Source organism: Octodon degus, unplaced genomic scaffold (assembly GCF_000260255.1).
Source record: "Octodon degus isolate 3935 unplaced genomic scaffold, OctDeg1.0 scaffold00032, whole genome shotgun sequence".
Classification (NCBI taxonomy): Eukaryota; Metazoa; Chordata; class Mammalia; order Rodentia; family Octodontidae; genus Octodon; species Octodon degus.
Window position 1 is genome coordinate 15,453,856 of NW_004524608.1, and position 27,150 is coordinate 15,481,005.

The following is a 27,150-nucleotide window of genomic DNA, read 5'->3' on the forward strand; positions in this document are numbered from 1 at the left end:
CTCTCTCTCTCTCTCTCTCTCTCTCTCTCTCTCTCTCTCTCTCTCTCTCTCTCTTTTAAAGAAGGGGAAAAACATAAAAACAATGGTGTAAAATTTCGAAACAAGATTGTAGGAGAGTAACACTGGTTAGTGCATTCTGTGCTGTTACCTACAAAGTAATAGCTCATATTACAAGATACAGGCATGAAAAATTGATCAAGCAATATAGCTGATTTTGAGGCCTGGCCTTCTTCAGCTACACCTCCTGCCACAATTGTGTCATCTTTGTTTTGTACTGACTTCATTGAGAGCCCAGTCCCTCTCTGCCTGCGTATTAATTTCCATCTAACTAGCTTGAAGGAACTTGTGTTTGAGGCCAGTTTGGGCAACTAAATAAGACTCTGTCTCAAAGTAAAATGAAGGGGGCCATAAGGCCCTGGGTTCAATACCCAGACTACAAAATGGAATAAATAAATTGATTCAGTTGACTTTATCACTGTTTTTTCTTTTCTATATTTTTTCCTTCCTTTACTTTTTAAAGAGTCAGTATAACTATACTTTGCTTGATTTGTTTAATTTGATAATTTAATTCTCTGGCTCTGTGCAAAAGGTAACCCAAAGGTTAGTTTGTGTGTGCGCGCACCTGTGTGTACACATGGGTGTGATAAATTGAGGAGCCTACTTTCACTATCATTCCTGTTTACCACCCCTCACTAGCACACCATGTCTAATCCTGGAGGCAGCTCTGTTTATAACAAATCAAAGTTATATGGCACACGTAGAGAAGGGAAGGGAGGAAGGAAAGGATGACGTGAATGAAGCGTGGGGCAAATGAGTTAATATTAGTGGAGAGGTGAGAATGTTGCAGGCAGCCAAGTTAGACAGAAATATTATAGGCAGTCAGCCAGGGCCAGGCCCTCAAGGAGACAAGATGGAAGACAAGGTGACTTTGCAGCTTGGAAGAGACAGACACTCCCATATGGGCCACACCTGAAGACCAAGACAAAAGAGAAAGCACAGCTACATACTTCCCTAGGGTTGGGCATTAGGGACTGATATCCTAAATAGTATCAGTCAACTTGAAAGAGCCCAAATGAGTCACTAGCCCAACCCCTAACAGGATGAGACCCTGTTCTGTATTCGTGCCCGCTTGCTACATGACTCGCTTTCCCATTTGATACTGGATTTAATCAATTTTACCTGAGCAATGGTGTTTGTAATCTCATTGGTTGACCATAGTTTTGTCCCACCTCATGCCCAACTAAGCGAGTTCCCATGTCTTCTCCACCACCTTAGACCCGCCTCACCACATGGTTTTCCTCTATAAAAGTTCCTGCAAGAGACAACTTCCTGGGGGGGAACTACCCGCTCGCCCACCCCACCCCCTGCGCCTGCTGTCCCTGTCTTGGGACAGGAGCTTTCTTTCTCTCAATAAATATATTCTGCTCATAACCTCTGTTTGTTCCTAAAATTCATTCTTCGGTTTTAGAGAACACGAACGCGTGCAGGTCAGGTCCAGAGATCGTTTTTCCCTATGTCATTTGGAGGTTCCCTATATGGTTTGGAGGTCACCCACCAAAGACCAGTTTTTCTCCCTGTATCAAGAAGACCTGGCTTCCTACCACTGCCAGGTGCCGCTCCCAGTTTTACCATATAGTTTTTAACCTGTAGCCATATTCATTTTTTTTTTAATTTTATTTATTTATTTGTGGGGGGGGCAGCTCAGTCCACCAGGGGGCGGGCTGGCTGGCATGTGGTGCTGGGGGATTGAACCGTGGTCCCTGGGCTTTGCTAAGCTTGTTCTAAGTAGGTGCTTTAGACCACTGAGCCATCTCACCAGCCCTAGCCATATTCATTTGAGCTTTCTAAATCTCAGTTTGGTCCTCTATGAAAGTAGGATACTTCTAGGACTTTCCTAAGAGTTTCAGTGGGAAGATTAAATGAGAAAATCTTCTCAAAGCACTAAGAAGAGTAACTGGAGCAGGGTAAGCTCTCAATAAAGGTTAGTTGTTATTAAGAGCTCGTCCTGTGTAGTCCACAGAGAGTGTTATACCTGGCACCTAGTGTTTGGGGACTTGGCAGTTTAAATGACCCAGCCAAGACAGGGAAATGGAAGAGTACACAAGAAGCTAGTTTTTTGTTTTTGTTTTTGTTTTTTTTTTGTGGAACCGGGGATTGAACTCAGACCCTTGCGCTTGCCAGGCATGAAGCTAGTTTTAATGAGTCTCCATTTCCTGCTTTTCATCCCGCCAAAGACCTGTGAATTTGTAAGATGAAGATCTATTTCCAGCTGCCACAATACAGAAAAAAAAATGTGTCTCGGAAACTGTATACAATTGTACTCTTCTGAAAACAAAATTTCTAAAATAAAAAAATAAGTTTAAAAAATAAAAAACTATATACAATTGTATTCTTTCCAACATAATGTGTCTTGCCCCAAAATTTCATTAGCATGTCATCCAATAGTAGATGTACCCATTGCTGGCTTTTTTTTTTTTTTTTTTTTTTTTTTTTTTTCTTCAGAACCAGGGATTGAACTCAGGCCCTTGCACACACTTTTTCTACTGAGCCATCTCCCTAGCCCTTGCCAACTTTATTTGTGCAGGGCATCAAACCCATGCCTATGCATCCAAGACACATGCTCTACCACATTTACTGTGCCCTGAGCCCACCAGTATCATCTATTGGCTGGATTATACAGAGAGACATCAGTGTGGGATCCTGTCACATTTTTATTACATCTTCCATTGCTATCACTTCAAGGTGTGATACAGACATTTTTTTTTTATTTTTTTATTTTTTATTTTTGGAAGAACCGGGGATTGAACTCAGGCCCTTGCACTTGCCAGGCGAGTGCTTATTCTACTGAGCCATCTCCCCAGCCCCAATGTGATACAGACATTTGACAGATCACCCTGTTCCCAAGAGAAAACACCACTGGGAAACTATATGGGCATACTTAATTGTATCTAATCCAGGTTTCAAGTTAACATACTGTTTAGGACATCTAGCATGGACTGGGAAGACCTGATTGTAGAAATTCCTCATGAGAAATAGAGCCATATGAAAAATGAACTCATTTAGTGTAAATGACCTCAATCCAGCACAAATAGCAATGAGACTCTGGACAATGACCTCTGTACAGTGACACCAATAACCCATCCTGCCTGTTCCTGAACATCAGCACTAGGATCCAGGACACAAAGTGTGCATGAAAGTGCTACATAAACATAACCATCATTAATATCATAGTCCATTGCTATCAGTGGTTATGGACTAGGATGGGCTCACTTGGACAAATAACTTAACGAAATGCCATGTTCATATATAATTGGGCATGTGGTCTGAAAAATAAAAAAGGTCGTATCCCAAACAGTATATGGAAGGGCTTTTTCATATTTACTTGTACATTTATGAATTATTTGGGTTTTTTTGGGGGGAGCTGAACCAGGGATTGAACTCAGGCCCTTTTATTCTACTGAGCTATCTCCCCAGCCCCATACTTGGGTTATTTTTATTGTGGGTTTTTTTTGTTTTGTTTTGTTTTGTTTTTTCGTGCAACAGAGGATTGAACTCAGACCCTTGCACTTGCTAGGGAAGTGCTTATTTCACTGAGCCATCTCTCCCACCCCTAACTTGAGTTATTTTTAAAACAAGTGTTTGTTAGCTATTTTCCCATAAGGGGAATCAATTTTCCCCCATAAAGTCAACAGTAAATCAACAGTGAATTAGGTTCAGTTCAGAACCAACTCAGTTTGCAACCAGAATCACAGAAATAATTAAGTTGGTGAACAGATTCCACTGTATGCATGTTTTGTTTTGTTTTGTTGAGACAGAGCTTTGTGCTATAATTGAGGCTGGCCATGAACTTACTCTGTAACCCAGGATGGCCTCAAACTCATGGTAATACTGCCTCAGTCTCCCAAACAGTGGGACTGCAAGCGTGTGCCACCATGTCCAGTACAAATATGTATTTTTAAATAAGTTCATTTCTAAAAATTCCTGTAAAAACAACCAAGAATCACTGTCCTAAAGAGAGTTTCTTTCCAAAGCTATGGCTCATGGTAGAGTGCTTGCCCAGCACATGTAAGGCTGAGTTCAAAGCTTAGTGTAGGAGGGAAGGGAAGAAGGAAGGAAGAGAGAGCCAGGGAGGAAAGAGTTCTTGAAGAAAAAAATAATTTTTCACACCATTAAAAGATTTGAACAGAAAATCAGCATTATCTTAAATCAGAAGTGCAGCATCTCAGAAATGGGATATTTCTCATAAAAAGATTGTAGACAAAAGAAAAAGGAAAAATAAAATATGTAATTTCTCTCCGGCTGGCTAGACTTCTCTGGCCGATTCGCAGTGCCATTTCCATATTGACTATGTACGGATTGCTCCGTCCTCAGTCCCGCTCTCCTCTCCCACAGCTCTTCCTCCACCATTTCTGTTCTTTCATTCCCTACACATCTGCTATTTACTTCTTCCATATGATTTCCAACTACCTTTCCCTGATCCAGCTATCCTTTTTACTTTTGTAAATGTTACCATAATTAGTTACCTAATATTAGCCATTTCTAGCCTCTTAATCAAAATATGCTGAAAGCCAAATTAACCTTTTTGTGTTTGTTTCCATAAATCTAATTCTTGCAGTCAACCAAGACCAGCCGAGACTGTCACTCTTTTCCCCTTGATGTCCCACCTCTCTGTGTCCCACAATCCTTTGTGTCAACCTTGATTGTATGCCCCACCCCCACATCCTCAACTCAGCCCTTTGCTTTTCAAGAAAAGCAACAGAAAGGGAGAGACTCAAGCAATAGGAGGCTAGAGAAACACTCACAGTGGGACTAGTGTGTGAGCCAGAATTTGAAAGATGTGCTGCAGAAGAGGAAAAGGGTATTCCAAAGTCATGGCAGTGTCCACAAAGGCCCCTAGATACCGCTGTGCCTGGTATCATAGGACAGAGGCAAGGAGATGGGGAACTTTCATGATGGGATGTATAGAAAAATCCCTAAGGACTGACTTGGACAGGTTTGTTCATTCCAGGAAAACTTTTAATTCCATCTTCTGAGAAGTGTAAAAATACACTTGTATAGCAAGAAACCCTGTTACAAAACTGCTGTGAAACCAGCTATGGTAGGGCATATTGTTGTCCTGGCTACTCAGAGGAGGCTGAGTCAGGAGGAAGGCAAGCTTGAGGCCAACCTGGACAATTTAGCAAATATTTGTCTCAAAATAAAACTTAAAAGGGTTTGAGAATGTTCAGTGTCCAGAACAGAGAGAGAGAAGGAGGAGGGAGGAAAAGGAGAAAGTGAAGGAGGAGAAGGGGAAGGGCAGGAAGAAGAGAGAAGAGAGGAGGGAAGAGTGAGAAAGAGAGACAGATACAGAGAATTAATAGAGAATTAATGAGTTAGCTAAGAGAAGAAATAAAGAAAAGATTCACCATGGTCACCTGGACACAGTATGCTTTGGTCTTAGAGTCCATTGTTTTGCTGACTCACTGTGGAAGATGGGAAGGTGCCAGAGACAAGCGATGACTCTGAGTTTGGTGGCCTGCATTGTTTAAAAGTGTGGTTAACCTTGAAGAGAAATGCACATTAATCTGTGCTTGTGAATGAGAGTACAGTTCAGTCTTTGGCATGAGGAGTGTGATTTATCAGTGGGATACACAGGCAGAGGTGTCCAAAACACACCACTACCTCTGTGAGGATGATCTAGGAATCTATTCCTAGCTCCCTGTTGGATAGATGGCTTTTATTTATAAATGAAGCCAGCAACACAAAGACATCCTGAGCCTACCATGGTTCCTTTGCCACCAACTACTTTCAGTTTCCCACTGCTCCACACTGGTTAATGATACTTTTATTTCCCAAACTCCTTGTCTGGAATCTATGCATTGTTTTTAATTTCTCTCCCCTACCCTCTCCTCTGTCTGTCTGTCTGTCTGTCTTCATTCGGGAACCAAATCTCATGGATATTTCCTTTACAGTGTCACTCACTTCCATCTCTCTTCTGCCTCTTTTAACATTTTTTCTGTAGATTAGTGATCATCTCTTATTAGTATCTTTTTTTTTTGAAGAACCGGGGATTGAACTCAGGCCCTTTTGCTTGCCAGGCAAGCGCTTATTTGACTGAGCCATCTCCCCGGGCCCCTCATCTCTTATTAGTATCTTTGCTTCCAGTCTTCTCCCCAATAATCCATTGACTCTACAATAAGTTTACTATTCATAAAATTCTAAAGTGATCTTTGATTCCTTCTCACAAACCTTCATTGACTGGATGTCACCAACTAGATGAATATCAACTTCTTCTTCTTCTTCTTCTTCTTCTTCTTCTTCTTCTTCTTCTTCTTCTTCTTCTTCTTCTTCTTCTTCTTCTTTATTTTTAGGGAAGGATCTACAGGGTGTTCAGGGTCTCACTACATAGATTGGACTCATAGTGATCTGCCTGTTTACAGTCTCCCAAAAGCTGGGATTAAAGGCACACGTCACCACATCTAGTCTCATCAAGTTCTTTAATATTATACTGCTCATAATATACATCCTCCAGCCAAACAGATCTGCTTGGGAATCTACTCTTTTCTGTCCGAGCCTTACTTCCTTGTCTACAACTTTAGCAGAATATGTGGAAGGTGAGAAGTAATTTTATAGACATACCTTGAAATGCAAAGAAAGAGAGGTTCAAGGTATCCATTATGGTTTGGGACTTTACAAGGGGAATATTACTATACAGACACTGTTTTTATGTATTTAGGACAAGGTCTACAGGGTCTCACTGTACAGATTGGACTTCTAGTGATCCTCCTGTTTTCAGCCTCCCAAGTGCTGGGATTCCAGGCATGCTCCACCATACCCAGTCTCAGACACATTTTATAAGATTATTTTATAATTAATCACACAAAGAATCATATACCAGAGTGCAAGAAATCTGTCCACATACTAAAGACCAAAGAATTCAGCTGTGGGCCTGATCTCATGGTAATGTCCAGCATGAGTCCAGCTGAAGACCTAGTGCCCATAACAATGCCTCCTATGAGTCCAACTGGAGGTCTAGAGCATATGACAATGTCTCATAGCAGTCTGTTGCATGGATCTGCAATGGGAAGGCCCAAAGGTCAGTGCTGGAAGCTAGAAAGTCTGTGCCAGCAGGATGAGGGATCTGAACTGGAGCCAAGAAGCGAAGCTCAAGGTAAGAAACAGAGATCCCCTGATAAGTACTATAGCCATCCTCAGCAGCAGTGAGGTCCCTCATTCCTCTGATGCTGAGGAAAACTGAGTTCCCATCAGGAAAGCCAGCATGGCAAGCTTCTCCAGGAGACTGAGCAGTGCACTGTCTTCCCCTCCAGAGCCAGGAACCGATACTCAAGGTGAGGAATGGAGCGCCCCTAAAGTGAATTGTAGCCATTCCCAGTGACAATGAGGTCCCAAGCTCCTCTTCTGATGAGAATAGCCAAGTTCATGACCAGGTCTCCTACCAGAACAGCCCAAGAGAACCAGCAGCTCCCTAATAGCTTCTCCAAAACAGCTCCCCTAAGAGCCTCTCAACAGCTTCTCCAATTCTGCCATTTATGCTGCTGGCACCAATCCTCAGGTGGGCCTCCCACACCCAGCACCATGCTAGTTCAATTCAGCTGGGCATAAAAAGTTGACCACCAAATGACAATCCACCACAGTATCCTGGCAAAGTCTCAGATAGGACTTCACTGAAAATAACTGGCTAGCCTGCCTGCTAGCAGGCTGCAGTCAAAGATCCAAAGACTACAGATAAAGAGTGAAAGGGAAGAAAAGCAGAAGTGGGAAGAAAGAAAAGGAAAAGGAGAGAGGTCATAGGAGTTACTGATAACTGGCATAGATATCAGGAATCTCGGTCCTATTCTGAATAACTAGTCTTTTTATAGGCTTAAAGTGATCCTTCTCTTGTCTCCACACTCAAGGGTACAAAGCAGGTCTTGATAGCTTTTGTTCCCCAGCACCCAGCACAAAGGCTAGCACCTAAATTGTGCTCACTAAATGATTCCTAAGTGAATCGTCAGCAGCGGACTCACTTTCTTCAATGAAGGGATGTCATTTTATACTTTGCAACCATAAAGATTTCTTCTGCTTTCTCTATGCCTTTTCCAAGACATCCAGAACAATATTGAAATAGGGGGGAAAAAAACATTCCCAAAAAGGGCTTTAACACACAGTATATAATGGGAAAATTGATTCACTTGTCAGTACGTTTCCAGAATCATGTTTGACTTTCTGTCTCATTTCCAGTTCTGAACAATTTCCACCATTAACCCCTTCCAGGGACGAGAGCTCGTGGTTAGTCACTGCCCTTACTATGCCAGTATCATCTGTTTGCCCTCTTAATAATTGTATTGCTCTGTGCTCGTTACTAATGAAGTTCATTCTTTTTGCCTCCACCTCGTCTCCATCTTGCCAGACCATTTGGAATTCTAATCCTGTCCTGGATGCTCGCCTTCCTCGCTGACGACGGGTGTCATCTGCTAACAGCATGCTATCATCTGTCAGCTCTAGGAGCTTATTTTCTGTTCTATCCATGTAAATCATTGATGAAATATTAAAGAATCAGGCCCGGAATGGAGTCCTGTAGGACACGATTTCTAATATTCCTGATTTGACATTAGGGTTATTGATAGTAAACTCACTGTAAAACTGCCCACCATCCAGCCACCTTTGCCCAGTGGGACAGAATACAGTATGGGGAAGGCAATCAAATGTCTTTCTGGGCCCAGGGAGCAATGGAAATGTTTTGAAAGAAAACTAACATACTGACTGCCCACTTTTCTGCTAGGCACTTTACATATATTAATTTACTCTCCCCTTCCACAGCTCTGTAAGGCAGGAAGGTACAGAGCTCAGCGCTGTAGATCCTAACATTAGACTGTCTGGGTTTGAATTTTCACTCCATCAGTTTCTCACTCTGTGGGCTTGGCAAGATAGTTTGAAATTCTTTGTTTTATTTTTATCATCTGAAAAAAATAAAGATAATAGTATTCATCCCAGCCCGGAAGTAATGGCGTGCACCTGTAATCACAGCTATTCAGGAGGTGGAGGTAGGAGGATTGCAAGTTCGAGGCCAGCCTGGGTAACTCAGTGAGATTTTGTTTTAAAATAAAATAAGAAGGCCGAGGGGTATATCCTAGTTGAAGCGCACTTGCCTAGTATGTACAAGGCCCTGGGTTCAATCTCCTGGGCCATTAAAAATAAAAACTTCACCTTAGATGATTGTTAGCAGAATTCTACTGCATGTGAAACACTTCAACAGTGACTGGCACACACTGAAGCTGCTACAGATCTCAGCTGTTGCTACTATTCCCCATCAAGGTTGAGAAAGTCAACATGTAGCAGGACCTAAATTTAAGACCCGATTGTGTCTGATTCGTTTTTGAACTCCTTCTTCTTTATTGTACAGACATTTATTTGGGGCTCAAACCCAGGGCCTTGCACTTGCTAGACAGATGCCCTACTACTGAGCTATACCTGTAGCCCTACTGGGCAGCCTTTCACATTTATACTCCATGTGTTTCCAAGGAGACTTCAGTCACTTGGCCTCAAATCAAGTGCAGTGGGGCGGCAGATGAAATGGCACCAGCAAGCACACTCAGATTCAGTTGCATCTAAAACTCACAAACTTTAGCCGACATTTCTTTGTTACAAAGGTATTTATATTCTATAAGAAGAGAAAGCTAGTGGTCTTGGTATCTTGTGCCTGTGATTCCACCACAGGGTGGGAGTGGGGGATCTGAGCTAAGAGTCTGAGGCAGGACAAATGCCACAAGCTCAAGGTCCATCTGAAATACAAAATGAGACCTTATCTCAAAAACAAAAACAAAGAAGAGAGACATCATCTGAAGTTTTAAATAAAATTATGGAATACAGTATTAAGCTTGAAAACATGAATCATCTCAGTTAAAACTGTGGACTAATGAAGGGCTCTTTGTTTTTATTTTTGTGTTTTTCTTTTTTGCTTTCTTTTTTCTAACTATAAAAGCTGTTAATGGGGGTCAGGGAGAAGGCTCAGTGGAATAAGCGCTTCCCTGGCAAGTGCAAGGGCCTGAGTTCAATCCCCAGTTCCATAAAAAAAAAAAAAAAAAAAGGCAGCTAATGTCAAGCATGGTGGCACATACCTATAATCCCAGCACACAGGCTGAGGCAGGAGGATGGCTATGAGTTCAAGACCAGCCTACATGACATAGAGAGATCCTGTCTTGAAAAGACAAAACAAAACAACAATAACAAAAAAAGAAAAAATAATAAAAGCAGTAAGTATTTAAAGTAGAAAACTTGGGAAAGCCTAAAAAGCCTGCAGGAGAAAAATCACCCAAAATGCAAACAGTAATGATGACTACTATTAATGTTTTTATGTATGTGCTCTCTTTAGTATCTTTAGTATTGTTTCTCTGCATAATTTTTCTTCACAAAATGGTTCACAATATATTACTATTTTAGGACTTTGCTTTTCTTTATGTAGCTGATTGCCAGCCTTTCCCCCATGTCTTTGCTTTTTTAATATCTGTAAAATCTGTAAATAAATAAATAAGTCACAAGAAAGTATATAAATAACTTAACTAATCCCTTACTGTTGGGCATTTAGGTTGATTCTATTTTCCCCCCACTATTATAAATAAAACTGTCATGAAGAGCCTCATATTATGTTGTTGCATAATTCACTCATTATGCGCAAACCCTTCTCATCCTTAACAGATGGTTAGCCAGCCTCTGTTTGATCACTTCCAGTAACAGGGAGCTCACTTCTTTGCCAGACAGCTCATTCCATTTATGGACAACTCTAATTGTTAGAAAGTTCTTTATTTTTAACCAAAATCTGTTCCTCTTAACTTACACTCATTGATTCTAGTTTTGTGATCTGGAATTACCCAAAGCAATCTTTCTGTTTCGTACTTGGCAGCCCATCAAATACTTGAAGAAGACCATAATGAAACTTCCTAAATATTCTCTGCATGAAGATAAATACCCATGCTTATGAATCTTAGGATAAAAAGAATAAGGAATGGGTGGTGGTGGTGGTGGTCATGGTGGTGATGGTGGTGTGGGCCTCAAGAAAGATGTAAATTTAGTGATCGTATTTCCCTTTTTCCTTTGGCTTCCTGGAAGCTCAGGGCCTCATTGGCTGCCTCATTGTTATGACAATAGACTCTTATTATCTTGACTATATTATCTTTTCTTTTAAATCTAATCATCTTATTTTGCCTATATTTTTCCTGGCTATAATTTTTTTTCCTTTTAAAAAACCCAATTGTGTCTTCATAGTCTCTCAGAAGTTCTCTGTGGTACAAGATATATTATGATCAAATAAGTTTCTCTTTCCTGCAACCACTCTAGTATAATATTTGTTGGTCGTTTTGGTTCTCTCTGACCATATTACGATGCGTACATTTTTTTACTCTTGATAGAACTGTCTTAATCTCCTACTCCTCTTCTCTGGTGGAGATGTGGAATCCATTGGGAGGATAGGAAATGTTATCTTACTTCTTTCGAGCCCCAAATAGTTTCTATCAGCTTTCAATGTCTCCTTGGGCATCCAGTGGCATCATGTTATGACCTTGAACAACAGGAAAACATACGTCTGCCAACCTCAGAGCACTGATTACCTCCACAGTGACAGGTGACCTTGCAGAGGAAACAGCCATGATCCTCACTGCTCCCTAGGAGAGGGTGAGGCCCTTGAAGCAGGAACCAGGTCTCCTAACCCTGACTCCAGGTCCCTGTCCCCACGCCTTCCCAACAGCTCTGGCGAGCCCCAGCAGGGTGGTTTCACTGCAGTTGGACAGGAGGCGGGCAACTCTGCATGCTCCTCCTTTCATTTGGGAATCCAGCTCTGATTATCCTCTTCCTGCAGAGAAGCGTGGTGGCTGCCAGTTGCATATGGCTTGCCGGGGATAGGAGAGGACACACAGGCGCCCCTCCTCCCTGCCTCCCGAGATGGGAGCCGAGCAGCTTGTTTCCTTTGTGGAGGAAGTGGGTGTGAGAAGCCTGGGGCAGGCAGCAAGCTCAGAATAGGTGAGAAGAAACGTCCTCCCCCGGCCCCTGGCGATCCTGTCTACAAGAGGCAGGTAGGAGCCAGCAGGGCTGTCGCGGCCAGAGCAGGGACGCTGCGCCCCAGGAGCTTCCTTCCTGACCTCCCTGGGTCTTGGCCTCCCTGGAAGACCTGCATTGCTGGCAGGCTCGCCCCTTGCAACAGCTCAGAGTTGAAGCCTTCTTAAAAATAGCTCTGTTCCTTTCTGGGTTTAGCATCTCACACTTGAAAAGCTCTTTATTCTCTATAATGAATAGAGAGCTGGGACGTTTCATTGACAGAGAGCAGCTATAATACAAAATAAGGCAGACGATGACAGTTACGCTTTTGAAGCGGTGGACAGAGAGGGTTTCACCACTTAGCTTTCACAGGTAGCAACCCTTTCCTTGGGTTATTCCTGGAACAGAGGCGTGGAGAGGCTTTTGAGCGGCTCTTGCTGTCAAAAGCTCATGTGTGGTGGGCAGTATTTCAGGCGATAGCATTAGCTAGAGATGAGGAGAACAGCCTGAAGTAGAAATTTCAATCCAATTAATGGACTGAAGGAGCAAAAGACTGAAAGAAAGGCTTACCTGTTCGCTGTCCTAGACCCTTGGCCACCCCGTGGAAGGGCCTGGAATAAAGCGCCAGACGAGCTGCCAGGAAGCTACTGCTGGCCTGAGGGAAAGAGCCACACACATTAAGTCTGTGCTGAGGGCCTTGCCTTTTAGAAAAGCCAGAATGCCTCACTTTATGTCTTTCCCAGAATGAAAAAGAGTTCAGATGAAGAAGTGAGATAAAATTCCTAGTCTATAATGTTATCTTCTTTCAAATAATTTCTTTTTTTCTAATCAAATGAAATCCCTCTCTGAGTCCGAGTGTGTCAGTAGGAAACTCAATCTCAGGTATTATTGGGGTCATCTCTCCTCCTCTCAGAAGCACTTGGAAGGCATGTGTGGTGCATGGGGAAGGAGGGTGGGACATTGGAATTAGCCAGGCAATTAAAGCTAATTCTATGCAAAGGGACAAAAATACCCCAAAACCTCCAAATCACAGTGTTTAAGACAGGCAATTCATTCCTTACTCATGAAAATTCCACTATGTGTGTCCCCTCCCAGTCAGGAGGCAATTCCAGGCAGCTCTTCTCCAAGCAGTAACTCAGGATCCAGGCCCCACATGTCCCAGGGCTCCCTCCTCAGCAGGGCTTTGGAAGCCTTTGCTTCCTGTCACTCTGAGAAGGCATTGGAAGCGGGACTTGGAGTAGAGACCACAGGAACTCTTCAGGGGCATGCCCCAAATGGCATTCAGTACTCTAACCTGTAGACTCAGACTCAGCATTAGCCACAGGTAGACACAAGAGGACTGGCAGAGAAATAGGATTTAACTATGTGCTCTGGGGAGACACAGCTCTCAATAAATTCTAAGTCACACTGCATTTTTCCATTGTCTCTGTTGACCTGCGTGGTCTGTGGAAGCCCAAGGCCCCCAGGTCCTCAATGGGCCTCAGCAAGGCTTGGAGCAGCAGCCTCCTTGTGCACCCTGCAGGCCCTCCGCACCCTCTGTGCCCACCACCTACCAGCTCCTTCCCCTAGAGGAAGGCATCGAGGACTCATCAAACTGAACCCTTCTCTGTCTGGGCAGAAGCTCTCTGTCCTTCTCTCAAGCCCCCTTCTGTTTTCCTCCAGGACTCAAGAATAACATTTTCTTTTTTTCTTTTTTAAATTATTTATTTATTTTTTAAAATTGTGTGTGTGTGTGTGTGTGTGTGTGTGTGTGTGGCCAGCTCAGCCCACCAGGGGGCGGGGCGGGCTGGCATGTGGTGCTGGGGGATTGAACTGCGGTCCCTGTGCTTTGCTTAGCTTGTTCTAGGTAGGTGCTTTAGACCACTGAGCCATCTCACCAGCCCCAAGAATAACATTTTCAACAATCTTAGTCCTTCACAGAAGATAAGAAGAAAAGTTATCTTAAATTTCTAGATAGCTAAGTCGGTAGAAATATAGCAGTCAGCCAGGCAGGGTTGGGCCCTTGAGGGAGTCACTTCCCTACGGGTTGATTGGAGGTTTGGAATTATTGGTCTCACCCTTTTGCAGTTTGCCATTATCTTATTGGGGTGGACCCCGTGTCCTTCCTTCTAAGATGAAGACTGCTAAGAGTAAAGATGAGAATAAGACTATAGATTATGGTCAAGGTTAATGATGTCACTCATGTACTCTTGTGACCATTAGATCAATATTACCTAAGTCACTGTACTTGCGCTCTTATTGGTTGATCATACGTTTGACCCTGTTGTACCCACTTCATGATTTTGCTCTGCAGAATTTCCCTTCAGAGGGCTGCTCACTGGCAACCCACCGGGGACCCCTCCTATCTCTCAGGAGCTATGCCTATTCCCTATTTCCCCATTCCTATTCCCCACTCCTCTTCCCCAATAAATTTTCCTACTCAGCCTCCATTGTTCCTCAGAATTCCTTCTTTAGCTTCAGGAAACAGGAGCTCAGCATATTTGACACCTATAACTTTTACTATGTTTCAACACCTTCTTGGAATGATGGGAAAAAAACACCACAACGTGACACCAGTCAATATTTTAATAAATCATAATACTACCAAGTATATGTACCCCCCTAACAATCATAGAGACATTTTATTCCAGACTACCACTAATTTCTAAGTTCAAGCATGCCTTCATTTTGTAGACATTTTTTGCTTTTATTGCACTGGAGGGTAGGTTTCTTTTCAGTGTCTTTTCATAAAGACAGCTAAATCATCATCACGTGATGAGAACAGGAAACATGCAGTCCAGGTGGAGCCCCAGGTAGCCAGCGAGGCTCAGGCTACTTGCAGTTAGGACAGAGGTGCACGTCAAGCACTGTAGCAAGATAACCTGCCATGTATCTCTGGGGACTGAAAACTCTGAGGAGCAACTGCCATAGTTTAATTTACCCAAAGATGGGTGATTTGGTAAGAGTTCACCTGGGTGATTCTGTGAGTTCAAGGCTCCTGACTTTAGGAACTGTTCTCAACAGGGCTGAAGAAAATTCAAGCACCATTCATCCACCACACTGGGCAATCGTGGGCAAATTGGGTCTCAAGGGAGTGGCTTCAAGAGAATGGAGAGGGCCAGGGAGATGGCTCAGAAGAATAAGCACTTGCCTGGCAAACACAACACCCTGAGTTCAATCCCCAGTACCACCAAAAAAAAAAAAAAAAGAGAGAGAGAGAGAGAGAGAGAATGGAGAAAAATCTGACTTTCATCAAAGGGGAAACATAAAAATCATGGAAACCCAGGAAATGTAAATTGTTAGGCCTGATGGCACACACCTGGAAACCTAGCCGTCAGGAGGCTGAGGTTGGGAGATTGCAGTGGGTTCTAGGCCAGCCTGGAATATAAAGGAGTGCAAGGCCAGTCTAAACTATGTGGCGAGACACTGAGTCCAATCTACAAATAATTTATAACTTTTTTAAAAAGCCCAATAACCACTTCATATTACATTGCATCTCCTCAAAAGAAGTGTTTTTTAATTTTATTTTAATTTTATTTTTTTTAAGAAGTGAGTCTTTTTTAACTAAAAGAGCTGACAAGTTTCTTTTCACATTTCACAATACAAATGAAACTGTACTTTCTGCACTGCTGGTTATTGTACTTCTCCCTTCAAAACTATTCTTTGATAGGAAGGGGGAGCAAGTCTTCCTGGTCATTCATGCTGTTAGAAAACACCCAGAGGTCTGGGGAGAGGCTCCATAGAATAAGCGCTTGCCTGGCAAGCGCAAGAGCCTGAGTTCAATCCCCGGTTCCGGGAAAAAAAAAAAAGAAAGAAAGAAAACACCCAGAGTCAAGCACTATGATCCCCTGGTGAAGCAGAACAAATAATTTAAAACTGATACAGAGGCTGCCCCTGTACTTTATCTGTCTGGTTGAGTCATTCCTGGCCAAGTAGGCACCATTGTGGGCTGAGCCGGAGGTCGCATCATTGGAGGCCCAGGCATCATAGGCATGTGGCCTCCCACGAGTGGTCTCATTCCAGGAGTAGGTCCCACTGACTTTGTCCTGGGAGGAGGGGGCCCATCATTGGCATCATGGGAGAGCCTCCCATATGGGGCACAGGCACCATACCAGGGCAAGGAGAACCCAGGAGACTGGGTTGAGGTAGGATCATAGCCCCTGCTGGGGGAGGAGTGGAGCATGAGCAGGAGGTATCTTTCCTTGTTGAAATGCAGCTGTTGTTTTGTCAATCAGGCTCTGAGCTTGCTCTTCCATCAATTTCTGGTAGCAGTTTTTCACATTCTCTTCATGTTTCCTACCACAGACGGAGGGTCATGGGTGAGGTACTTATTGCAGTAGTCACAATAAAACTTAGGCATGTTGCTCTACAGGCCATTAGTCGCTCTGTCCAGAAGTGAGATTTTTGAGCCAAATAAACCAAACTATTTTTCTTTTCTTCCTGTTTTTTTAAGCTAAACTATTAAACCAACATTTCACAGGATATCAGAGACCTGCTTGATCTGGACTATGTTGAAGGTCTCAATGATAACAGCATTTTGATGAATTTGAAGACGGCAAACAAACTTGAATTTTTTTTTTAAATCCTTGATGTATTTATTGTACGGTTAAATGATTTTCAACACAAATGCTGACAGCATGTAATGGGGAAAGGATAGTCTCTTCAACAAACAGTGTTGGAAACAAAGGATATAATATACATGTACAAGAGAGTGGTATCTCAGGAACTCTTACACTCAACACTGAAAGTTAAAGGAGAAAACTTTTAGTTTCTTTCGGCTCACAGGATGTACAAGTTTAATCCAGCATCAGCTGGCTCCAAGCACGGTGGCATGGCAGACAGCTCTTGAAATGTTTCAATGGGCGCTTACGATACTCATACCACTTCACAAAAAAATGTAGGCCTCGGAAAAACATGAATAAATCGCTTCTTTCTTCTGCTCTAGACACAAAGTCACTTAGCTCTGAGTGTTCTGAGGGCTCCATTATTATGGCAAGGTCAGTAGTGACAGAAGATAATTTCTCCTTATTCTGTGTTTCCAGAATCTGAAATTCAAGTTGAAATGGAACTATGTGGTAATTTCCTGATAATCAGTGTCTCTGTAGAACTTTCTTTATACCTTCTTCTGCCATCTCAGTGCTTGTCTGATCCTCAGTTGTCTTAGAATAATCTAAGAGTAATAAGTAATATAAGGAATCTTCACTTATAGTGAAGCCAGTAAGTATGCTTAGAAATGAAAGTTCTGATTCTAAATGTCTGAGATCACTTCTCAAGTGGTCTGAAGATTGCCATCCTGCAGAATCTGTTTGGTGTATCTCTAGAAATGATTTTCGGACTTGGGATGCATCTTTCCAGGGCGCCGGCCGCTGCTCGCAAGCCTGCTGCAGGGCTGCAATCTCTGCGTCCAGGACGGGCGCCTTGGCCCGCTCACCCTCCATCGCCAGTCCAGCCCGGCCCGGGACCCTCCGCTTTGAATGTTGACTAAGACTGTGTTTGGCCATCACATGCTGCGCCAGGCCGCCCCCGACGCCTGGTGTGGTGGCGCACCCCTGCAGACCCAACTCTGGGGAGGCTGGAAACAGGAGGATCGCTACAAGTCCAAGCTACGTAGTGAGACCCTGTATGAAGTACATTTTTTTTTTTTAAAGACTGTGCTTTGGTAACAGTAAATAACAAATTGCTCTTAACTGCCTAAGTTCTGAAATAATACATAAATATACACAGATTTTGACCTGATAGAAAAAAAAAAATCGCCCTGCAGCGGGCTTGCGAGCAGCAGCCGGCGCCCTGGAAAGATGCATCCCAAGTCCGAAAATCATTTCTAGAGATACACCAAACAGATTCTGCAGGATGGCAATCTTCAGACCACTTGAGAAGTGATCTCAGACATTTAGAATCAGAACTTTCATTTCTAAGCATACTTACTGGCTTCACTATAAGTGAAGATTCCTTATATTACTTATATTACTTATTACTCTTAGATTATTACCTTTATTCCACTGGTGAAATTGATGATCGAGTATGGCTTGTCATGCACCCATGGCCTGGCCCTTGACGGTCCTCCAGGCCTCACAGACGGAGTCTCTCTCCAGTCCTGGCCCAGCTGCTCCTCAGAAGTGCTCCATGAGAACATCTTTGCCTTACACAGAACTCAGGCCTGCTTCAGACATTGCCAAGCTCCCCTCCAAAGTTTGTCCACAAGTGATTCTAGCAAACAATGAGGTGACCTAAAATCTCCTCTTGATCTTATAGTCTACATTTTGCTATTTGATTTATATGAAAATACTGAAGGAATACATGGCTTTTTTGAAGTTGATACTAAATTAAGAATAACAGACATACCAAATGACAGACCACAATTAAAAATTATCAGCTCCCAGGTATAGTGATATACCCTCTAGCATCAGGAGGCTGAGGCAGGAGGATCTCTGTGAATTCAAGGCCAGCCTGGGCTACATAGTGAGTACAAGCCGGCCTGAACTATATTGGGAGACTGTGTCTCAAAACAACCGAACATTATTTTAACTAAGTACTACCTAGGCTGAAATATTCTAGGTGCAACTGAACAGTAATAAATTTCACTTTTTTCAGGGTTGGGGTGGGTACCAAGAATTGAACTTGAGCTTCATCCCTAACCCTAAATTTCACCTTTACTGTAGTTAAAAAAACAAAACAAAAAACTCTGTTGACCACACAGCGACCCCAGTACAAGATCCGGACAAACAGCTTTGACATCAATTCATGTAAACCATTTTAGAGGTCTTAGTTTATCTGAACCTCATAGGAAACAACTATTATGCATCTGCTAAAAATGATAATTTGGTTTCCCTCTGCATTTGTTCCACAAATGGCTGTTTCGCATGTATTCTGTGGCAGGTATCATGTTGGGCCCTGAGAGCCACTGGTGGCACAGTGTCTGGAATAATCTGTGAAATTAAGGGCACATACTTTAAGAGCAGCACTGACACATAAAACTGGAGCATTGATGGATACAGACTTAGTCTAATGTCTTCAGATTTCATGAGGCGACTTCTACTAGCCTGAAGGAACAATATTTGAGTATTGGTAAGAATTATTTTAGCCAGAAAGAAAGACAGTAACATAACTTGCATTAATGATAAGAAAATTATGATCTTTGATAATAATGAGAAAATGCAAAGCTAGAACAGATATTTATAATTAAACTCAGTAATCTTTTTCTCTGCTTTTTTATTTGTTCTACCCTCAAGGTGGGCTTTTTCTTCCAATTGGACTCTCTTATGGCTACAAGATAAACTCATTCAGCTCTAGGGACAGCAGGCTTCTTCATTAAAAAAAAAAAAAGAAAAAATCTTTTCCTGAGTCGTTGAGCAAGAATTTTTACCTAAGTCTGCTAACGGTAGTTAGTATCAGGGGCCACCCCTCGTTGTAGAGCAGACTGTTGAGTAACCACAGACACTAACTGGCTGAAGCCTAAATTCAGGAACCAATCACTTGCAAGATTAGCACAATTATAGGCTTGAGCTGAGGTGGATAGAGTGGGCTCCCAGACACTTGGCAACGGGAGGGAGGGTGCCAATAGCATTAGAGTTCTTTTGAAAGGAGGAAAATAAATGGAACGGGTGTTAAATAGCAACATCTTTTTGGGTGGATGAGCACCTAGCAAGTGAAGTTAGGCGGATTTCCTCTTCTCTTTCAGAAAATCTGACCTCTCCCCATTGTAGTCTCCCTCTCTATGGTAACAGCCATAGTTCATTGTCAAAACCTCTCACAGAGTAGACTGAGTTGTCTTGTATCCCTGTAACTATGTCAGATAAAATAGATTCACTAGGGAATAGTAGGAAGGTTCTGAAGGTTATGGTTCAAGTTCTCTCCAATCTGTGTTTACTGGAAATAAGGCTGATCTTTTGATCATCATCTGTGTGTATTTCTGATTAATTCATAATCAGTATGGGTATAATTACTACCCCTGAAAGATTCAACAACTGTGCCCTCAAAATCAAGTCAGAATCTGGAGAATGCTGAAAACACTGCTCCACGGAGGGAGTGTAGAATTTAATAGTGAGACATTTGGTGTCTTCAGTTATATACACAGTACATGCGTAGCTGAGATAGTCGGAAAGTTTCAAGGGCAGGCATTCTCACAGGGACAGTCACAGAGATGGCTGCTATGCTAATAATGCAAAGCCTACCGTTGGAATTATTGTGAACACACCAGACAGCTATCTCTCAAGCATGCTTTAAAATGGAATTCTGGCTGAGTACAGTGGCACGCGCCTATAATCCCAACTAATTGGGAAGCTTTGGAAAGAAATTGCTTGAGCCCAGGAGTCAAAGACCAGCGTGGGGAACATAGCAAAAGCCCTTCCAAAAAAAAAAAAAGAAAGAAAGAAGGAGGGCCATGGGGATAACTCAAGACCCTGCCTGGCAAGCACTTTCCCGAGTTTGATCCCTGGTACCAAAAAAAAAAAAGAAGAAGAAGAAGAAAAGAAGGAAGGAAAGAGGAAATTCTCCACATTTGAGAAGTTGAATAGTTATTTCTGTAACATAATACAAACTTCACCTTTTTTTTTTGAGACAAGTTCTCTCTGTATAATTCAGGCTGTCCTCAACTTCTCTTTGTAGCCCAGGCTGGGCTTCATCTCATGACAATCTTCCTGCCTCTGCCTGCCACGTGCTGGGATTACAGGTGTGCGCTACCATGCCCAGCCAACCTTCACCTTCATATACACCTGTTTGTTTGTTTGTTTGTTTGTTTAATTATTTATTTATTTATTCCTTTAGTGTGTGTGTGTGTGTGTGTGTGTGTGTGTGTGTGTGTGTGTGGCCAGCTCAGCCCACCTGGGGGCGGGACTGGCTGGCATGTGGTGCTGGAGGACTGAACCGCGGTCCCTGTGCTTTGCCAAGCTTGTTCCAAGTAGGTGCTTTAGACCACTGAGCCATCTCTCCAGCCCCACATATACACCTGTTTGGATAGACAGTTTTACTTAGTTTTACAAAGTGTGGTCCCCAGAGCAGATCAACTTCAGCTGGGAGCTCCTTAAAAATGTAGATGATCAGGACCCTCTCCTAACTTTCCTCCTTGTGTCAAATTATGTTCTCTAAAAGAGATGTTGGCCAGGTGTGGAGGCACAAGCCTATGATCCCAGCACTCAGGATGCTGAAGCAGAGGATCACTGTGAGTTTGAGGCCAGTCTGTGCAACATAGTGAGTTCAAAGCCAGCCTGAACTAAGTGAAAGCCTATCTAAAATGAATAAATGACTGAGGTACTGAAGTCCTAATTCCCTGTACCTCTAAAGGCAGACTTATTTGGAAATGGTACCATTAATTAATTAAGCTAAGTGAGCTATGATGGAGTAGGATACACCCTTACCACAGTATGCCAAGTAACTTTATTAGAAGAGAAGACAGACACATAGACAGATGCTCAGAGAAGAACTCAGTAAGAAGATAGAGTCAGACATCAGCACTACATGGCTGCAGTCAGTGCGTGCCTCGGAATGCCAGCATCCTTCACACAGTAGGAAGAGGCAAGGAAATAGCTATTCCCCTGCGTTTTAGAGGGTGCATGACCCTGCTGGCACCTTGATCTCAGACTTTTAGCCTCCAGAAATGAAAAATAGATTTCTTTTATTTGAAATCATATGCACTATGGTAATTTTTTAAAGGTAGTCTTAAGAGAGAAATATACCTACTCAGTGGGAAACTCATAACTGGGGTCCAACAATCTGTACTACAGATGATTGCAAGTACTACAGATGATTTTGATGAATGCTTATACATTTGAGAACCATTGGATTTATATTTCTGTATCTAGATCAGTGCCTCTCCATAGATATGCAGGTGAACTAAGTGAAGATTTTGTTAAGATGTAGACCCTGACTCAGTGAATCTGGAGCACAGCCTGAGATTCTGCATTTCTGGGAAGCCCCATGGCTCCTGTCCTGCTGGGCCTGGGGCCACACCTGGACGAGTGAGTGGCCTGATCAGTGCTATCTGACAGATTCTGCAGAATAATGGAGCTATTCGGCATCATCACTGCCTGATAAGAGTCACATGTAGCTGGGAGACATTTGAAATATGGCTAGTCTGAGAACTAAATTTTAAAAATTTATTTAATGTGAATTAATTTTAAAAATTATTCCACAAGAGGTTGGGGAGATAGCTCAGTGGTCTAAGTGCCTGCTTGGCAAGTGCAAGAATCTGGGTTCAATCCCCAGTACCACACGCCATGCTGGCCCTGGAACCCCAGGCGTACTGAGACAGGAGGATGCCTGTGAGTCAGAGCTGCATAGTGAGACCCTGTACAACAAAAAAATCATTCCACAAAACAGCCAGTACAGGTCATCATTTTCCTGTTTCTAGTCTTATATGCCATAGTTTTTTGCAAAGCATGAGGGCTGTCAGCTTTGGTTCATCTGAACTGCTCATAATTTAATAGTCAACAACAGTATATCCCCTGAATGAGACTGTGGTGTATTAGGAGCTTCTGGAGAACATGAAATGCATAGCTTACAGGGTCCTTGCCCTTAAGGAACTTCCTGTTTATTAACCAGCTTTCATTGTGTGTTTTCCAGTATCTGCCAAGCCTGAAAGTGTTAGTTCAGTGTTCAAGGGGGGGGAAATTAAGCAATAATTAGGAGAGATGATGCTTGGCAGGGGTTTTTTATCTCAAGGCTACCAGATTTTGTTCATGGAATTTGAGAACATGAGTGATTTGCATATGTTGCATAAATTTGCATCTTGTATGCAAGAGACCTGACTCCAAGTCTATGAAGTACAATTTAATTAATTAGTGGAACCTACTACTGTTGTATTCAGAACAGAATTTAGGGCTTAACACACATGAAATAGCTGGCTACTAAATAACAGTAGTTCAGGAGACTGCAGACCAGGTCTGGAGACACCCACAGAAGCGGCAGAAGAGGCTCAGAGCTGAGGGGAAAGAGTAGACCAGGAACTTTGCTGGCACCCCTGACCCTCGTCTCCAGTGCACCTCAAACTTTTGTATTTTGGGTGGTTCATCTCCCGCAAACCACACTGGGTAAAGTGAAGTTCCACAGCACTGCACAATTGCACCTTTTGTGCTTGTCACTTGTGTCTGTGTCCGTATCTCTGGCACCCCTGCCTCTTCTCTTGTCTTGCTTCTTTGTGTACAATTGAATTCTGCATGATATTAGCAGACAGTGTGAAAGAGGAAGGGTGAGTAAAGGAAGAGATGTCACAAGAAGAGAAGAGTAAGGGCTGGTTTTACTCTTCCTCACTCTTTTCCTCTGCTACTAAGCAGAGACTGTGGCCAGGTTGTGCCAAGCCCTGGGACAACAGCACAGGATTTTTCTCAACACTGGACATATTGCATGGGAAGGGATGGATGAAGGCACATCCTAAAAACAGAGAAACTCTGCTCTGGTGGAGGGCTGGGTGGAAACTTGCTCACAGGAAGGGCTTAAACACATAGAAGGTCCTGTTGGTGGGTGGGGTGTTCTGGGCTAAGAGAACAGCATGTGCAGAACTAGCCTGGTATGCTTCGCATACTGTCAGTATGTCTCCCTAGAAAAGGGTGAAGGGAGGTCTGTAAGAGGTACAGAATCCAGACCAGTCCATAATGCACTATTTTTTTTTTCATAATGCACTATTAACTTGTCTCAAGAGGAAGGGTTATATAAATGACACAGGGTAATTTACACCACCTCACCTCAGAATAAAAACATGGCAGAATCCCCAGTGGAAAGGCTAGAGCTTTCCGTAGGAGCAAAGCCACTCCCTGAGAACGTTTCTGGTCTGGTGGTAACTGTGGATCTGTCCTTAGCACTCCCTACTCACTCCTTTCTAGAGGAATCTGAGTTCGCTTTCTGACCAAAACTGATGAGAAATATCCCCTTGTACTATGTTATCCCCTCTGTTCTCTGCCTATAAGTAAACACACCCACTGCCTACTAGGCAGTGTACAGAGGTGAGAGAGCAGAGCCCTCCAGAAATGAGCCTGTTCTCCAGATGGAGTCCTCTCAGACATTCTCACTTCTTCACTATGTTGATATTACTCTCCCTGTCTCTGAAGAACCTCAGAACTAAATATGGCATGCGTGCAGCCCCAGGGATATCATGACTTCATGCAGAACTCCTGTGGGCAAATTTGGGTGCACAGATCTAGCCTTGCTGCAGCGACAGCAGGTGACACAAGGGCCATGTCTAGCACCTGCCCTTTCTTACCCATGTGCTCTATGAAGAACTGGCTCCTGTGTGACACAGACTTGCTAGATAGTTCAGAAAGCAAGAAGTATGGTGAACACAATAACTAACACGTGTCCTGCTTAAGACCTGAAACACTTTAAATTCACTTGCAGCTCTTGTGTCTCCCTCCCTAATGGCATTCCTCTTTCCTCTGAATAAGTTATCCATGTCTGATATGTATTATTACTGAATGCTAATCCTTATACAGATACTATGATATGGTGTGCTTTTTAAATATTTTAATATTTATAGACATACACTAATATCTGGTCAGTGTTTAGCAAATGAGTCTAGGGGAGGGGGAGACTTGGGTTAAAGCATTTGCCTATTTCAGTAGTGTAACACTTTCACCATAGTCACTTGCAACCTACCACGTGAAGTCAGTGAAACAGGAATTGGGAAGGGTGACCCCCAGTAGGTGTGAGCCAGCTCCAGTCCTCCTGTGGTGGCACATGTCTGTCATCCAAGCCATTTGGGAGACTGAAGCTGAAAGATTGCACATTCAAGGCCACCTTGGGCAATTTAGTGAGATCCTGTCGCAAACTAAAAAATAAAAAGGGCGGGGGATAGACTTTAGTGGAAGAGCACTACCAGGTTCAATCCCCAATATGATAAAAAAAAAAAAAGAAATAATAATACTGTAATCGTCATTTTAGGATGTACTCCATGTTGTACAGGGGCAAAAATCTTTTCAAAATCAAAGTGGTAGTGCTGGTCCTGGATGTGCACGTTCCACATGACTAGACTGGACTGCGTGTTTCTTCCAACCAGTTGGGATGGCTTTGCCCTCCCTGATAAGCATGTGTACATAAGTGTGTGCACACACCATGGCTGTGTGTGATGTCCCCATGGCCTTCATTTTCTCCTGCCCTTACTTTTGATAGACAGTGTGCACTGAATTGTGCTACCCCGCTCCTATTACATGTGAAGTCTCAGGCCCTAGTGCGGCTGTTAATTGGAGGTAGACCTCTATGGATATAGTTAGAGATAAATAAGTCTGAACATAAAAGTGTGGCTTTAACCTGTTAGAAGTGGTTTCCCTAAAGTACAGGATGAGATACCAAGCACCCCTGAGGGTGCAGAAGCGAAAAGCCATCTGACAACCACTGAGAAGACCACCGCAACAGCCCGGAAGAGAGCCCTCACCAGAAACCAAATTTGCCAAACTTGGTACTCTACAACTGTGAGACAATAGACATCTCTTAATTTCCAAGTCAATCTGTAGGATTCTGTCATGGAAGCCTGAGTAGACTTAACATAACTGACTTTCAAGAAATTATCATTAAATAAATAGTTTTTCTTAAAAAAAATTTAAAACTTTGTTTCTTCCTAATCAGGTCTTAGATCTTACCTAGGTTTTAAAAATACTCTCCAACTTCCCAACTGCCATGCCAGCCCTGCTCCCTGGGTGTGCTGAGCTGGTGATTGAGTCAGGGCAGTTTGGCACACACCTGTAATCCCAGGATAGGAGAGTCTGAAAACAAGAAGATCACTATGAGTCCAAGCTGCATGGGGAGATTCTGTACCAAATACAAAAAAAAAAAAAAAAAAAAAAAAAAACCAAAACCTCTAGCTGTTCTCTCCTTTAATAATCTGCCTGACATGATTTTTGTGCTCTTTTAGGTTTAGGCTTCTTGCATACTGGCGGGCTGAATCCATAGTAATCATGCTGTGCTACATCCAAGTTACTGAGGCTGGGCTCAAACTTGCAGTCCTCCTGCCTTAGCTCCTGGAGTGCTGGAGCTACAAGTGCGCACCTCCCCATGCCTGGCCCCCTGACTTGTTTGTGCCAACTTTCTCCTTTCTAAACTGCTCCATTGGGCCGGGGAGATGGCTCAGTGGAATAAGTGCTTCCCTAGCAAGTGCAAGGGTCTGAGTTCAATCCCCGGTTCCGCCAAAAAACAAAACAAAACAAAACTGCTCCATCCTAGCAGATGTTCTCAGATCCCCAGGCACAGTGAGCTCATTTTCCTTGCTGGACCTTCATTAAAGCAGCTCTGCTTGCCTAGAGCACCCTGACTTCTTTCCTGAGCATATCAAACTCCTACCCATTTTTAGAAGATACAACTCAAATCCTATTCCCTGTTTAGACTTCTGGTTCAAATGAAAAGAAATCCAAACCAATCTTCTGTGAGTGCAGAAGGGAAATTTGGTTTCATGAGAAGCAAGATGCCTTGCTTCAGGGATGCCAAAAACCCAAACAGTGCTATTAGGTTCCTCTTCTCACCTCTGCTGTCACCTCAGAGTGCCTTGGATTTACTGACATCCTTCCTCCACACTGAAAGGGCTGGCACAGGCCTCCCAGAAGATCCTACTTACAACACCCCCTCTTATACATAACCCACAGAGAGCTTCCCCACTTCCCACTCTACATTTGTAATATCCTGGGCCAGAGTTTCCCTTGACCTGATTTGTTTGTGCTTTTGTTTTTGTTTTATGTATTTGGTTGTCACAGGGTCTCATTACGCATCTCAGACTCACACTGATCCTCCTGCTTTCAGCCTCCCCAGTGCTGGGATCACGGGCGTGCACCATCACACCTGGACCCTGTAATTTGGCCCAGCCCGCTCTAGGGGTGGGGCCAGAGGGCATGTGGTGCTAGGGACTGAACCACAGTCCCTGTGCTTGCCTAAGCAGGCACTTAGTCCCCTGAACTATCTCACCAGCTCCCGTTGGCCTGATTTGGATTGTGTACCATACTGTTGGTCAATATGGGACACTGATGGCCTAGCTCAGAGGACGTGCCTATATTTGCAGCCAAAAGGGGCAGTCTTATGACTAGCAAGCGCATGGAAACCACGTGGTGAGTGGAGCTCACATCCTCTTCCTAGGTTCTGAGTGTGTTTCCCCAGAAGTCCTAGGCTAGGGCTGGGGAGATAACTCAGTGGTATAAATGCCTGCCTGGCAAGCACAGGGCCCTGAGTTTGAACCCTGGTACTGCAAAAAAAAAAAAA

At 43.2% G+C, this 27,150-nt stretch overlaps 1 protein-coding gene and 1 pseudogene across 2 annotated transcripts in view; both read right to left on the bottom strand.

The window, feature by feature from the left end:
* The window catches only part of Upp2 (uridine phosphorylase 2), a 273,249-nt gene extending 248,536 nt beyond the window's left edge, over positions 1-24,713 (bottom strand). For both annotated transcript variants that reach the window (XM_023713627.1, XM_023713626.1), the window contains exons 1-2: positions 24,568-24,713; positions 12,577-12,661 (exon numbers count right to left, since the gene is read on the bottom strand). The gene's annotated coding sequence lies outside the window, so the exon portion shown is untranslated. The remainder of the gene's footprint in view (positions 1-12,576; positions 12,662-24,567) is intronic.
* On the bottom strand, positions 16,782-17,495 carry LOC101569716 (annotated as a pseudogene).
* Positions 24,714-27,150: the final 2,437 nt, after the last annotated feature.